We start from the raw sequence: 16,117 nt of genomic DNA, 5'->3' as shown, positions 1-16,117 counted from the left end.
GAACAGTGCCCCTTATTGTGAACTTGGCTTACAGTTTTCAGCTTTGACTGATTTTTAGGTGGAGCCTAGGCAGTGTGCATGCGCTGTCTTCTAGACATGCTATATTCACTTTTTGGGTTTCAAACCGCCCATCGCTTTTGATTGGCTCCTTCATGTGCTTTTTGAAATTTGTTTGTTTTCCTTGGTGAATAGTCTACATTTGTCCCTCCTTTTGCTGTTTTGGTCACGCCCTGAAGACTGGCCATGTTACATTGATAATTTCACGATCAACCATATATGTTAGTTTCAACGCACTACTTTTTTCCTATGCATCTGCTTGTGGTTTACGATTCTTGTGTTTATTGGCTTTCTGAACTCACTCAGCCATGGCTTTTACTCTTACTGTTTCACTCCAGTCAACGTGGAAATGCCCAGTGGAATACAAGGCCTGTCCAGGCTTGGCTGAGCTAAACCTCTGTTAATAACAAAGATAAACAATCTTCCTGCTTGCCCTTGTTTGTGATCTTTTCAAGGACTGGGTGGACATGTTTGTGCAGAAATAAGGTCACCGCTTCCAACCCAAACACAGGTTCTCTGCGTATTGGTGGGCAGAGTGAGTCGTCCATACTGTAGTGGAAGTCTTCAGATGTCATTGTCAGGCCCTGGAGCCCAGTTATTAGAGGCGGATTTACCAGGGAGACCCTACCTCCATATAAAGGCAGTACATGTTTTTGGACCTGGAATGGAGAAAAATATCCAGACAGGGTATCACCAATTCCAATAGTTTGCTGCCAATGTCAGCCCTTTTCAGCAAATATTTTCCAGCTGCTTTGAGCAGATGGATAACATTCAAGGAAACACAATTGGTTTTACCAGGCGCAGTCCCACAGCCGGTAAATCTCGTAATCAGGCAGGGTAATAACACCCCTTAGGGCAGTGGTTTTCAAACTTTTTAATGCTGCGCCCTTCCCCCCCCCCCAGGTGGAAAAAAATAATCGGGGCCACCCCTCAGAATTTTTCACAATTGTTCTATTAAGCTGGTAATGTTGAAATATGTTTAGAATTATTTAAACATTGCAGTTAAGTTCTGTTACCTTTTTAAAATGCCATAAATTGTTTTCGGTTTCAAACAAAGCACTGTTATCGGCCTAATGGTTCTTTGGCCAGAGCTGGGTGCCCCAACACCTCTTCCCTCTCCGCCAGCACCCCCATTCCCCTCCGGGCCACTCAACTCATAATTGGCCCCTTTTAACCAGCATCATTGACACGAGCACTTAAATTCACAGTTACTTAATATAGTACAAAAGGCCTCTGCTATGTCAGGGTCAGGTTACATTGCACGTGTAAATAAATGTGGGAAAATACGCCTTACTAATGCCTTTTTCTATTAACTCAAATTTAACTGAAATTAAATGTAGACAAAAAATAAACGAGCCTAAACATAGAAGGAAAATTGAACAAGTAAATACCATGAAACATGAGGCCTCAATGATGAGGAGGTGTTTTGCACCACACTCTAACATAATGTGCATTGCCCATATAAAGGATCTTACTGGTGAGTGAGTGTTAGCCACACATGTGTGCCACCTGCCACTCTCAGCACTCATACGACAGAAGCAGGTAGTAATTAAATAAGGTCATTTTTTCAAGACAAACTGGAAGGGTCTGGTAGCACCTATATTTAGGAAACTTGTAATTACTGATCTAAAGTTGTAAAAATTGCAATTCAAAGGAAGATTACTCATGCATTGCGACTCTCGCTAGCTTGAGCCCACATCCATGCTAACACGTGTCCTGCCTGCATGCGGGATAACCCATCCATCCGGGCCAGGGGGTGGAGGGGAGTGTTGCTGTGGTCTTCTGCAAACTATGCGTCATCGTGAACCAAAACATCGTCAATAGAGCTGTACCACACGTGACAGGCAGGCGCGACCTGTATTGGCCCTGCATATATTGCAGTTATTTTATCATTCACAGGTTTAAAAATCAACTCACCTAGAAGGGTGTGTGTGGTCCAGGTAACATTACATTTTGTCGTTCGGGTGCTCTTGGATATAGACTTGGAAGAGGCACAAGTGGCAGCAGAACAAGAGGACGTGCAGACATCGTGGTGTATTTTTTATATTAAAGTGTGCGCTGCAGTTTATCTCCCAGAGCCTGGATGACTGCAGGTACGTCGCAGGCAGTAGCCAGTGCTTCAGTGGACCTGGAGTCAGCTCCGCGCTCATGAGCCGAGCCAGGTGCCACGGTGACACCGGAAGTAGGCGGCGGTAGTTGTCTGGACTCAGCCTCTTCCCTCTCAAGCAGAGATATGCAAAACTGCAGGAGCAGGTGCCTTGGCGCTGGGATGTCAATTTATTCCTCATCATGGTATCTCTGTTTATTTATTATCTGATGTTTCTTTCATGGCTTTGTTTTTTTGGGTGAAGAACTTTATTTCCAAGTACGAAGACTTAAGGTTGCTGAATATCAGCCTTAAGCCAGGACTAGCCCTCGGAATCTACTTATGCATCAAAAGAATCTAAACATGCACGGCTTGGTCATACATACCATTGCAAGGTACGAAGAGTGTACGCGTGTCTCCAAGGGTTCCCCAGATAGCATCCTTGTCTTGGCGAGCGGCTGTTCATGAGGACATAACCCAACCAGGCCTCTTCCTAGTGTGGATGACTCCCCCCACGGGCGACACCAACTTAAAAGGGTGTTTGCTGGTTTGACACTAACAAGCGCAGGAACAGGCATGTGACCTGCTTTGCAGTGAATATAGATGCCTGTGTTCACAGACCACCCTCGTGTGTTTGGCCCCATAGTACAACTTCTTACACAAGCTTTTGCATCTTATGTCTGCTTCTTGTTCTTCGGGTACTGGTGCCCACTAATATACACTGTACACCAATCATGACTCTCGCTTGGCTGGGAAGACATCATACTTTTGTCTTTACTGACAAGTAATGGATTCCATGACACTGAGGGAGCTTGTAAATGGCTGCCTTGCATACAGGGAAATATTGACCCACCTGCCAACAGCCCATACCACACCCCACTAGAAAGACACGTGTCGGCGCCTCGCAGAAGACGTTTTAAGATCCTTTGGTGAAAACATGTACCAGCTGTCTACCACACGCAGGGGCATATTTATACTCTGTTTGCGCCGAATGTGCATCAAAATTTTTGACGCACATTTGGCGCAAACCTTGCCCCATATTTAAACTTTGACGCCTGAGCCCGCGAATGTCAAAATTCCTCCCTGTGAGTCATTTTTTGGATGCAGGAAACTGCATTACGTTAATGACATGCAAGGTGGGCGTTCCCACCCCAAAAATTACTTTAAGGCATGTGCCTTATTTATACTCCCGCGTCATTTTGATGCACAGGAGAGGGCGGGCCCTAAAAAACAGCACACAGCCTGATGTGCACTGTTTTTTAACGCCTTGGTCAGGGCAGGCATTAAGAGATCTGTGGGCTCACTTCCATGGTCTCTGACCTTGGAAGGAGTCCAGAGGTGCCCTTCCCTGCCCCCAGGGACACCCCCTGCCACCCTCGCCCACCCCTGGAGGACACCGAGGGATGGGGGGACCCATCCCAGGCAAGTATAGGTAAGTATATTTAAAAAAAAAAAAATTAAGTGGCATAGGGGGTGCCTATTTTGGCCCCCCCTACATGCCACTGTGCCCAATGGTCATGCCCAGGGGACAGAAGACCCCTGGGCATGGCCATTGGGCAAGGGGGCATGACTCCTGTCTTTGCTAAGACAGGAGTCAGTTCAATGGGGTTTGTGCATCAAAAAATGGCGCAAGTCTGGTTTGAGGCATGATTTTTGCCTCAAACCTAACTTGCACCATTTTTTGACGCACAACCCCCATTTTCCCCTACGCCGGCGCTGCCAGGTTTGAGTAATTTTTCTTACTCTGACCAGTCTGCAGCGCCGGCTAACGTCATTCCTTAAATAAGGCGCCCGCACAGAGCGTAGGAATGGCGTTAGCCGGCAGTAAAAAAAATTACGCAAACCAGCACCGGCGCTGGTTTGCCTCAAAAAGTATAAGTATGGGCCGCAGTATCACACTGATGCCTCCAGCCTCCCTAGTGGGGATGAAAGAGCATCTCCCACCTTCCCTTGTGGTTATGAACAATAAGCACAGAGGCAAGGAAGGGACACAAAAGTCAGTATAAGAATTCAAACTTCCTGCAGCACCTAAGGGTCCAACAACAGTCAATTTCTTCTCATCTCTCCTTCTCCATAGCAGCACAGATAGATGGACTATTTTGGACTGTTAAAACACGTGCTACTGTAGTGCTCTTGTTACTTTACAAGCCTTCCTATATTGGCTCTAAACATCTGAAATGGGAATATTCATGGGGTATTTTTTTGCAGTTAGTGCAATTAGAATGGCCTCTGGCTTGTTTGCACTTGCAGGAACCAGAAGTTGGAGGTTTCAGGTCCGAATCAGAAAGGCATGTAGGAGTGTGTAAAACAATATTACCGTGGTATTACTTTCCTACTCACAAATACTTTAGTGAATTGGGCCCTGTGTGTATATTTTGACCTCCAGTTAGTCGATCCAAAAATGTCCCCGGGTCAAAACGAATACTGCGACTACCACAACATTGACCAAGTTTCCATCGCCAAAATGGGTTTCTTGAGGGGGCGTGGGGGAGGGGTAAGCCACCCCATACACTCCCTATGAGTGTACAACACTGGCAGCAAGTAAGCATGTAGCCAAAGATTGCAAGGCAGCCCCGCGGGAAGGAATACGCAGGTTTGGCCACACAGCCATCCTATACTGCTGCAGAAAGTGATGGTGCCCAGGGTAGCATGATTCGCGTCACATTACCTGACAGCAGCTTTGCCATTTCCCCAGGGTCTCCTGTCAGAAGCTGCTCAGAGATGGCAGCTGAGTGGGCCACCCTGACTGGATCAATACCAGGCGCGAGTCCCCGCTCCCCACGAGCGCTCCCCGGCTCCGCCGCCTACTGTGTCAAAGCCGAGGGGGCTGAGAATGACAACTTCCCATGCAAAACGCCTGGCAGATCACGATTTGCATGGACATCGAGTGGAATATCATTAGTATTTTCTCTCATTATCGTCTTCAGCAGCAAATCGAATCTTTGGAGCACGCGCAGTAGTAATTTTGAAGTAGGGATCCCTCCCACTCCAAGCGGAAGTGTGCAGGGGCGAGTGTCTAGCTTGAGATCTAGAAGTCGCGACGGCGGGCTTGTCGTGACACAGCGTCAAGAGTATTCAGGTGCTGCTGGCCTCTAGGGTGCGCAGCCCCTCATTCAGAAGGCACTGCTGGAAAGATCCCTGATACCCTGAAGCCCCTTGCTTCACTCTCTTTGTCCTTCCTCCTTCACTCATTGTCTGGAAAAATGTCTTTGAGTGCACCTGGTTCATGGTTCGTGTCATGGACATCAGTTAGCGGTCAGCAGGGGTCGCAGCCTCGACCTCTGGCCTGCTCCCTGCGACCCCTGGCACTGCCTTTGGTACCCCTGGACTCAGAGGTGGCAAAATCAGTTTCAAGAAGACAGGGTGGCTTTGTCCTCCTTGTTTTCAGCTCATTTGATGTTACACTAACAGGAATAATTGTTTATTATTCACTATTAATATAATAAAATCTGGAGCATCAGGCAAGTAAACCATGTTCTAAAATGCATGTTGTGGGAGTGTGTGTTTGTGTGATAGAGTGTTTATGTGCATGCGTGTGTGTATGTGACTGAAAGTGGCAGTCAGTGATAAAAGTGGCAATACATTAGATGACATGTCAATAAGTATGTGTGAGTCAGGGTGAGTGATAGTGATGGAGTGAGGGTGAGAGTGAGTGCAAGAGTCCAGTCAAGTTCGTCCTTAGTATGCTTCCCAGAGGGCTCTGCCTTCTGTGCGCAATGCGCCTGCCATTTTTCCATGCTCAGTGCCCTCTTCTCTCAGTACTAGGCCCCAACCCCTGGTCAACGTTGGTGCATTCTGGGACTGCCCTGTGTCTTATTTATGCTTCCCACTGGCATGGGAATGCTGCCCCTGCTCTTTGCATGCTGGTGTTTCAGAGCTGCTAGCTAAGGGCTCCTTACTGTGAGCTGCTAATGCACTCTACTGGAGAGTACCCACACCTTCACTTTAAAATACAGTCTCCATCATTAGGGGGTAAGTACTATGCCTGTGAGGGGATTGAGTGAGCATTGTGCCTGTATAAGTGTAGGGTGAGTGCTGGGCCTGTGAGAGGGTAGAGTGAGTGTTATGTGAGTGCAGGGCGAATATGGGTGAGGGAGTGTAACAAGAGTTCATTGTCCCCAGTGTGAGCATAAGACAGATAGTTTCTCTGCTGTGTGTGAGGATAGGACAGGCGCTATCCCTATGTAAGTGTCAGGAGTGTTGTGCCTGTGTGAATAGTGTGTCTGTGCGAGGGTAGGGTGAGCTCAATGTGAGTGAGTATAGTGTGAGCTTTGTGTCTGTCTGTGAGTGCAGGATGAGCACTGAGTGTAGGCTGAGCAGTCTGCATTTTATGAGTGAATGACAAGTGAGGCACTGGCTTCTATGTGCTAAGACGAGAAACACAGGTAGTAAAACACGCAAAGTCTTTTGCATGATTTCTTTTTCATGTCTTTTCACATGTCATTGCTAGTACTTTGCGCTTTTAATTTGTAACCACCATAACTGTGCCTATATACATATGGACAATGTAGAAAAGCATGAGGCGGGCAAAGCAAGAAAGCCGTCTCTAAGCCAGACCTAAATTGAAAGCATCAAAAGAGCTGCAGCACATTAACACTTATAAAGTATGGTGTCGTGGTTTGTGATCTAAAGCATTGATGGTCATCCTGGGTGAGCTCGTGGTTTTGTATGGTACTTCTGTACGTGTTTCTTTAGCAATGCAGCAAAATTGAAGCACTTCAGAACATTGACATACCTTTAAGAATCACAGGCTGAATGTTTTGTGCTCTTAACTGGAATTGATAAAGTTGGTTTTATGTGGATGACACTGACTAAGTAGATTGCATGGCACACAGTGCACCCTCATCCAGTATGACTAAGTATATTTGTTTAGTAGCAAGCATGTTATATTGTATTTTCCCTAAAAAAAATATTATTTTATACTCTCTTCTCTTCACATTTAGGTCCTTATGTAAATATGATGATATGCTGACTTCGTTGGTTGGTTGTAAACTGCTTTATGAAGCCCTTGGCTGCCTCAACATGCTGAGAAGAGAGAAAAGGATGGATCAGGTCAGAGGGAATGAGGGAGGAGCTTTGCACTATGATTGCACCACACTGGTTGGTGGAATGTAGTTTACAAATGATAGCCAAACGTAGGTGTTGGTTGGCTAGACAGGTAGTTGGGAACAGAAGATGTGAGACAAGAGCATGAAGGAGAGTGTGACTTAACGCCTAGAGCGGTTGACTTTGGAACTGGGGAATCATGTTCGAGTCTCAGCGTCGAATCACCATCTTGTGATTCTGGGCAAATTACTTAGGGCCTGATTTAGATCTTGGTGGGAATACTGCCGTCCTGCCGTGATGGCATTCCCTAGTGCCCCGTCAAGTTGATGGAGTTCCAACCGCCATATTCAGATGTGTTGCGGCTGAACTTCAGACCGCCTTGACGTAGTGCACTTCCCCGCCGCCAGGCTGGTGGATTTCCGACAACCACATTTAGATGTTACAGTATTGCAGGCATTGTTCTGGCGGCAGATTGCTGACGGAGGGAGCCCGTTGTGAAATGCAATGTACATTGACAATGGCATTGGCTATGGAAAGGAGGCAAGTATCACACACCTCAAGTGCATTTGCCATATGTGTCCACTTGCTTAACACTACACAACACACTACATACATACAATGATCCATTGCCATTCCACCACACCACAACATATGCATGCAGAAAACATACAATGCCATATATCCAGAACACTACACCCACATGCAACAGAACCAGAACTACCAACACAATTACACACTCATCTACATAAACATACTTACACAAGAGCACAACTACACAGATCACTACATCAACCACAATCAAACAACCACACTCACATAAATGTTGCACACTGTAAAACACCACATAACCAAACATACACAACAAACACCAGACTCACATGCAAGTGGCACACATACAGACACAATCACATCACTCACTCCAGCTCCCTCTGTCTCATCCAGCCAATCCACTTCCACCCCTGGACTATAGGAAGGAGAAAAGTGAAGGACAACACAGCAAGGGGAAATTGTACCACATAAACACTGTTCACTGTCACATATTAGTTGCATTGACAAAATAATGTGCACAAGAGTAGGAGTACATGTCTGATGAGCTGAGTCTTACCTTTACAAATTGTGCATTGCAGTACAATTCATTTTGTCATTGGAATGAAATTGTTGTTCCAGTGAGATATATGTACTGACTCACATTCACAACTGGAAGCACACGATTTCACTTACAGGTCCCCCTTCACAGTGCACACATGGACATAGTTTACAATTGTGATGTTCTTTTTATTTAGCTGCAAGCAATGATGTGCAAATGAATTCTTGCATCAAAATAAAAATTGTGTACGTCACATATATTTTTTTTAAACAGGTGTGTCTCTATTAATGTTTGACACAGATGTTTGGCAGGCATGTGCATGTCACTAGTTGTTTTTTAATATATTCATGTGGCATGTATCCTAATGCACTGGTTCCGAGCTAATGTTCAGTGGCCAGACAATGTTCACTAGTAATATGGAATTCTTAACTTCGAGTCAGGCGACAACAGGGTCATGTTTCCTTCGTGGTCAAGTGGCAGCAGCAACAACAGGACTTGTCTAGTCAGGTTGTAGTCGAAAACAGAAGGGGAAACGGCAAAAAAGGTAGGTTTTTACTTTATTTCCCATCCAGTCCACCAACTCAGGTGTGAAGGTTTCCCCACCACAGTTGGGTTGGCAGGAAGGAACATCATGATTAGCTCGGTAGGAACACTGGCTGGAGTCCTGCCACCAGCCACTATTTCCTATGGTGCCGTCGACACGGGTTGAGATTTGCGGCAGAGTCGCCAGGACTTAGGCGGGCTTTAGTCTACAGTCCTGCCAACATTTAAATAATGTGGGGGGACTGCCAAGGCGGTGGACAGGTTTTCAGACGGAAAACCGATGGCAGGTCCGTTACCGCCAAGATCAAAATCAGGTCCTTAATCTCCCTGTGCCTCCAATTGATGAAAGCATCCTTGTGTAATATAACTGGTGCTCATGTAAAGCACTCCAGTACTTTCAGGATGAGTTTGCACTGTATAAAACAGCAAACAAAAGGTCAGTGTGAGTAGCTGTGAGTTAATCATGTAGGAATGAGTGACAATCTGCAAGGTTGAGTGCAAGAGAGGAATAATGAATGAGTGTGAGTGAGAATGATTGAAAGAGGAGGTTAAAAAAGGGCATGAGCTAGTGAATGCATATTAGCATGAGGGAGAATGTAGTGTTATGCTTATGAGTTTACCTTTGGCCCTTGCACAATACTGGTATAGGCATGCTGGAGGCAGTTACCAACAGACAGGGTACTGGCATACTAGAGATAATGCTTGATATATAAGACATCCATAGCAAAAGGCTGGTGCAGTCATACTGGAAGTAATTCTTGGTGTAGTGTTAGAAATGGGGTCTTTGATTGGCAGTCAGGTTACCCCCTGTCCAAGCAAGGACCCTCACTCTAGTCAGGGTAAGTCACACACAATCTAAATTATCCTATGCCCACCCTCTGGTAGCTTGGCACTGAGGAGTCAGGCTTAACTTAGAAGGCAATGTGTAAAGTATTTGTGGAATCATACAATAACATCATATAGCCCCACAAAAATACACCACACAGTGTTTAGAAAAATATATAATATTTTCTGGTTAAATGCAGGTCAAAACGATCAAAGATGCAATAAGTAAATGTAGAGATATCACTGAAAAGTGATCTAAAGCGTCTTAAGTCTTTTTAAAGCAAACAAAGGGGGTCATTCTGACCTCGGCGGTAAAATGCGCTTACCGCCGGTCAGAAGACCGCCATAACACCGCCGCAGGCGCGGGAAACCGCCACAGTCATTCTGACCCGCAACAGGCAAACCGCCAAAAACCCGACATCCACAAAAGTCCGCCACACCAATGGCCAGCGAAAAACTGGCGATGACCAAACCTCCACCGTCACGCCAACAGAAATACGCCCATTCCATTCCGACCCACGAATCCACGTGGCGGTCTTTCAACCGCGGTATTCCATTGGCGGTACACACTGCTGCGGTCAAAATACACACACAGCTCCAAAACACTGCCACATTGGACATTTTGAAATACACACACCTGATACACATACAAACACCACTCCCACACACCCAACACAATATAAAACACACACCCACATCACCCACAAACCCCTACGACCACCATTTATTGACTAAGGCCAGAGAGAGACACCACCAGCTAGTACAGAGCATTCACAGGCACATAACACCATCACTCACACAACATCCACGCACAAAACACCACACACCACCACACTCATCACCACAAACGCCACCCCACACCTCATCCACACCACCCCATGGCACCCCAAAGACACCCCAGGTTTACAGACGCTGAACTCAGGGTCATGGTGGAGGAAATAGTTCGGGTAGAGCCCCAGCTCTTCGGGGCACAGGTGCAGCACACCACCATTGCCAGGAAGATGGAGCTATGGCAAAGAATAGTGGACAGGGTCAACGCTGTGGGTCAGCATCCACGAAATCGGGACGACATCAGGAAGCGGTGGAACGACCTACGGGGGAAGGTGCGTTCCATTGTATCCAGACACAACATCGCGGTGCAGAAGACTGGTGGCGGACCCCCACCTCAACCCCCAGAATTTACAACATGGGAGGAACAGGTCTTGGCGATCCTGCATCCTGAGGGCCTCGCAGGAGTAGGCGGAGGAATGGACTCTGGTAAGTCGAATCTCAACTACTTCATCCCCCCCCACCCACCGGCATGCCAAATCATACCCCCACCCACCACCCCCATCACACATCCTCCTTGCTAATGTCTCACCATCACAACCCACCCATCCCAACACCAAGCCCTGCATGTGACCACAAACCATGGACACCCATCACCTAAGCATGCCCACTGCACATACCCATCCCCCCCCAAACCACCGTCACAACAGCCCCCACAAGGGAATGCCAGCACTGGGGTACACGGGCACCCACCCATTGCACGCTATGGCACACACAGAAGCAATAACCATACTCTTATACCCCTGCGGGACCCGAACGCCACGACACCACCCAGGAGGGTCCAGAAATGTCCATTCCACCCCCAGAAGAGGCCCACAGTGATGACAGCAGCTCTGTCTCCCTGGACCCAGATGACCAGCCCGGCCCATCGGGGACCTCGGGACAGTCGGTTCCCCTCAGACAGCCACAGGCCACAGCAGACCTACCCCCCTCTGGGAACACCAGCACAGCCCTCACCCAGCGGGCCCATGCCTCTGTCTCCAGGACACATCAATCAGCGGTGTGTCCACCACTACAGGGCACCCAGGTTAACCCACCACCCCAACAACAACAGGGACCTGGGGACAGTGGTAGTGGGCACACTGTCCAGGGGACAGAGGCCCAGGGAAACAGGGGAACTGGGAGGGCTGCTGTGCGTCAGGGGGGGGACAGGCCCAGGGAACCCACTCTCCACGAGGCCCTCTCCTCCATCATGGGGGCATACCACTGCTCCCAGGAGACGATGGCGACGGTCCTGGCCAGGTTCCAGGAGATCCAGGTACTGCAGGAGGAACAGTTTATGGGGTTTAGGGAAGAACTCAGAATCATCAGTTCCGCAATGGGCACCATCGTTGTGGATCTCAATCAGATTGTCAGCACATTGCGGGACCATGTGGCACCACAAAGGGCCCCTGTCACTAGCATGGACCAAGAACAGGCTACCACCTCTGCCGGCGCTAGTGGACAGGAGGCCCCGACACAAGAACAACAGGCCACCAGAACCCCACCCCCTGCAGAAGGAGAACCACCCCGCAAGCGGTGCCTGAGATCTAGGAAGAAGACAGAGTAGGATGCCAAGACCCCCGCCAGGAAAGGATACCCCCTGATTGTCATCCCACTGTCCCACATTGTCACCCTGTCCAACCTTAAACTGCCCCTGCTCCACCTTTCACAGGCATATGGACAATGCACCAGTGAGACTGAAAATCTGGACTCTGCCATGGACATTCCTCCACCATCACCCATCACCGAATTGCAACCATTTCCCAAAATGTTACACTTTAATAAACACACTTATTGCACAAAAATAATCTGGAGTCTGCCTGTATTTTTGAACAAATGTATTACACAGCACCGTGCCAAAATGTCCAGTTACATTGTGATGACAACATACCACTGTCACACAGCTGTAGTCCATGGGGAAACAAAGCAGGGGTCACGGAGTGGGGTCCACATCTCTGAAATTGGAAGGGAAAGTCACAACTCAGTCAACATACACTGGGGGGAAACTCAGACAGTAGAGAGGCAGGAGACTTTAATTAAATGTAAAATGCCGGTGTTGATTCTTACCTGTATGTCATTGAAAATACTGCAGTATTACTGTGTCCCTGTTGTCTGTGTCGTCCTCTTCGTCTTCCTCCTCTTCACTCTCCGCAGGCTCCACAGCTGCCACAACACCACCATCTGGACCATCCTCCTGCAGGAAAGGCACCTGGCGTCGCAAAGCCAGGTTGTGAAGCATACAGCAGGCCACGATGATATGGCACACCTTCTTTGGTGAGTACATTAGGGATCCACCTGTCATATGGAGGCACCTAAACCTGGCCTTCAGGAGGCCGAACGTCCGCTCGATCACCCTCCTAGTCCACCCATGGGCCTCATTGTACCGTTCCTCTGCCCTTGTCGTGGGATTCCTCACTGGGGTCAGTAGCCAGGACAGGTTGGGGTAACCAGAGTCACCAATTAGCCACACACGGTGTCTCTGAAGTAGTTCCATCACATAAGGGATGCTGCTATTTCGCATGATGTACGCGTCATGCACTGACCCAGGGAACTTGGCATTTACATGGGAGATGTACTGGTCAGCCAAACAGACCACCTGGACATTCATGGAATGATAACTTTTTCTGTTCCTGTACACCTGTTCACTCGTGCTGGGGGGGACCAAAGCAACATGTGTCCCATCAATTGCACCAATGATGTTGGGAATATGTCCAAGCGCATAGAAATCACCCTTCACTGTAGCCAAATCGCCCACCTCAGGGAAAACAATGTAGCTCCGCATGTATTTCAGCAGGGCAGACAACACTCTGGACAACACCTTGGAAAACATGGGCTGAGACATCCCTGATGAAATGGCCACTGTTGTTTGAAATGACCCACTTGCCAAAAATGGAGTACTGACAGCACCTGCACTAGAGGGGGGATCCCTGTGGGTTGGCGGATGGGTGACATCAGGTCTGGCTCCAGCTGGGCACACAGTTCCTGTATAGTGGCTCGGTCAAGCCTGTATGTCAGTATGACATGTCTTTCTTCCATTGTCGACAGGTCCACCAGCGGTCTGTACATGGGAAGATTCCTCCATCTCCTCGCAAGTCCCAGCGGACGGTGCCTAGGAAGGACAACATGGAGCACAGAGTCAATCAACCCACCGGTACGTTCCCACAGCTTGCACAGTACACGATCCTCAATGCATTGAATGGCTTGTATGAGTGTTGATGCAAGGCCTAGGTATGTGTGACGCAGTAGATATTAAGATATGGGGGCCCTTGAAATGGCGGCTGCCTGACCTGTGAAGTGTGACAGTGGGATGTGAGGTCAATGCGTTGGTGTGGCACACCGTGGCGGTAGGCGGTCGAAGACCGCGGCGCAAAGTCGCATTGGTTAACATTGAACCCTATGGGTTTCAGGAGCCAATGAGGATGTGCACCGGCGGTCGCGGTACGCACCGCCGCGGTACGCACCACGGCGGGCGTGACCGCCATTTTCTATCTGTTTAATCACTCGATACCTGTACATCAACAGGAGAGGACCTATACTGCAAGTGCCGCTGTGACCTCGGTCTGGAAGAGACAATGGCTGCTGCGACTGGGGAAAGGGCCCCTGCCTTCACTTCTGAAGAATTGGAGAAACTCGTGGATGGGGTCCTCCCCCAGTATGCTCTACTCTACGGTCCTCCAGACCAACAGGTAAGTACACTGGGACCATGCTTTGTGGCCAATGCCTGGGTTGAGTGGGGTGAATGAAAGATGGTGGGGAGGGGAGCGAATGAGGCATGCATCAAACGAAAGATGAGAGCATGTGCCACATGACAAGGGTGGGGATGGGGGGCCACTCACATCGAGCATGCAGAAGGTGATGTTTGTTTTTCTTTCTCCCCCTGCACATGTCACATAGGTCAGCGCCCATCAGAAAATCGATATTTGGCGTGCCATCGCCAAGGACGTCCGGACCCTGGGGGTCCACAACAGACGGGGCACCCACTGCCGGAAAAGATGGGAGGACATCCGCCGCGGGAGCAGGAAGACTGCAGAGGCTCTGCTGGGGATGGCCTCCCAACGTAGGAGGGGTGCCAGTCGTACTTTGACCCCCCTGATGTCCCGGATCCTGGCGGTGGCCTACCCCGATTTGGATGGGCGCGTGAGGACATCACAGCAGACACAAGGGGGTGAGTACAAGCACATTCTGCTGATTTTGCGCACATTGGAGGTATCTGGGTGGGGGAGGAGGGCTGTGGGTATCCCTAGGCCAGGGCGTTTTCTGTAGGCTAGGCCCCTCCGTTAGGCATGGCCCTGTACCCCCACCTCTGTAGGTTGCCTAGTACAGCTAATCATGGCCCTGTGTCACCTATCTGTGGAGTTGTCGTCCATAGGCTTGTAGGCCATGTCCCACAGATTGAGTAGTGTACCCCAAGTGCGCAGCGTAGTGCAGGGGGCTTCTGTGTCTGTCCTCTCCGCCAACGGTGTCGCCAATGCATGCACTCAACATGTCTTTGTTTCTCCACCCCCCCTTTTTTTGTGGTCTTCCTGTTCATGTGTGCATTAGCATCATCAGGCGGAGGAGAAGTGGCATCGGAGCACGAGGGAGCTGCATCTCACATGGCCATGGAGGGCCATGCAACTGACTCTGATTTCACCAGTGAGACGGAGGGCGAGGGGAACTCCCTTGTGGTGGTGGCTACATCCGTGCCCACCGCAACAACAGGTACAGCCGCCACCCAGCGCGCAAGCTCCGCCCTCCCAGCAGCCCCTCAGCCTTCGCCCCGTGCCCGCTCACCCAGGAAGGTGGGTATCTCCTTCGCCCCAGGCACCTCAGGCCCTGCCCCAGTTACCCCTGCTGCCCTCAGTGAGGAGGTCATTGACCTCCTGAGAACGCTCATTGTTGGGCAGTCTACCCTTTTGAATGCCATCCAGGGTGTAGAAAGGGAGGTGCACCGGAGTAATGCATACCTGGAGGACATTCATTCGGGTCAGGCTGCCCATCAGCGATCGTTCAACGCTCTGGCCTCAGCACTGACGGCAGCCATTGTCCCTGTCTCCTGCCTCCCTCCTCCAACTTCCTCAACCCAGTCCCACTCCCCTGTACCTCTGCCTATCCCAGACACACCATCAGACCAGCCTGCACACACCTCAACACCCAAGAGAAGCTCATCCAGACATAAGCACCACACATCACACAAGCATTCACACAAGCAACATCCACATGCAGACATGCCAACAGCCACTGCCTCCTCTGTGTCCCCCTCCTCCTCGTCTCCCTCCCCCCCCCCTGTGACGTCTCCACTCACACTTGCATGCACAACATCTTCAGCCACTACGCCCATCACAGCACACCCACCAGAACACTCCGCACACGTGCAGTCACCACCCCCACTGCCATTTACACGTCCCCTGTGTCCTCTCCCAGTGTGTCTGTCACCCCCTCTTCCAAACCACACAAACGCAGGCAGCCAACCACCCAACAGCCATCCACCTCACGACAGCCTCCAGCACAAGCACCTGCACCCAAAGACACCAGACTTTACTCTCCTACAACCACATCCTCTTCCTCCACTCCCATACCCACTACAACTACCCGTCCCTGTCTTACTAAATTGATTTTCCTTTCCAACCTTGACCTCTTTCCATCAACTGACCCCCCCCCCCTCCATCTCATAAGGCTCCAAT

Source organism: Pleurodeles waltl, chromosome 7 (genome assembly GCF_031143425.1).
Source record: "Pleurodeles waltl isolate 20211129_DDA chromosome 7, aPleWal1.hap1.20221129, whole genome shotgun sequence".
NCBI lineage: Eukaryota > Metazoa > Chordata > Amphibia > Caudata > Salamandridae > Pleurodeles > Pleurodeles waltl.
The sequence above is the reverse complement of the archived record's forward strand: the minus strand, read 5'-3'. Positions refer to the sequence as shown.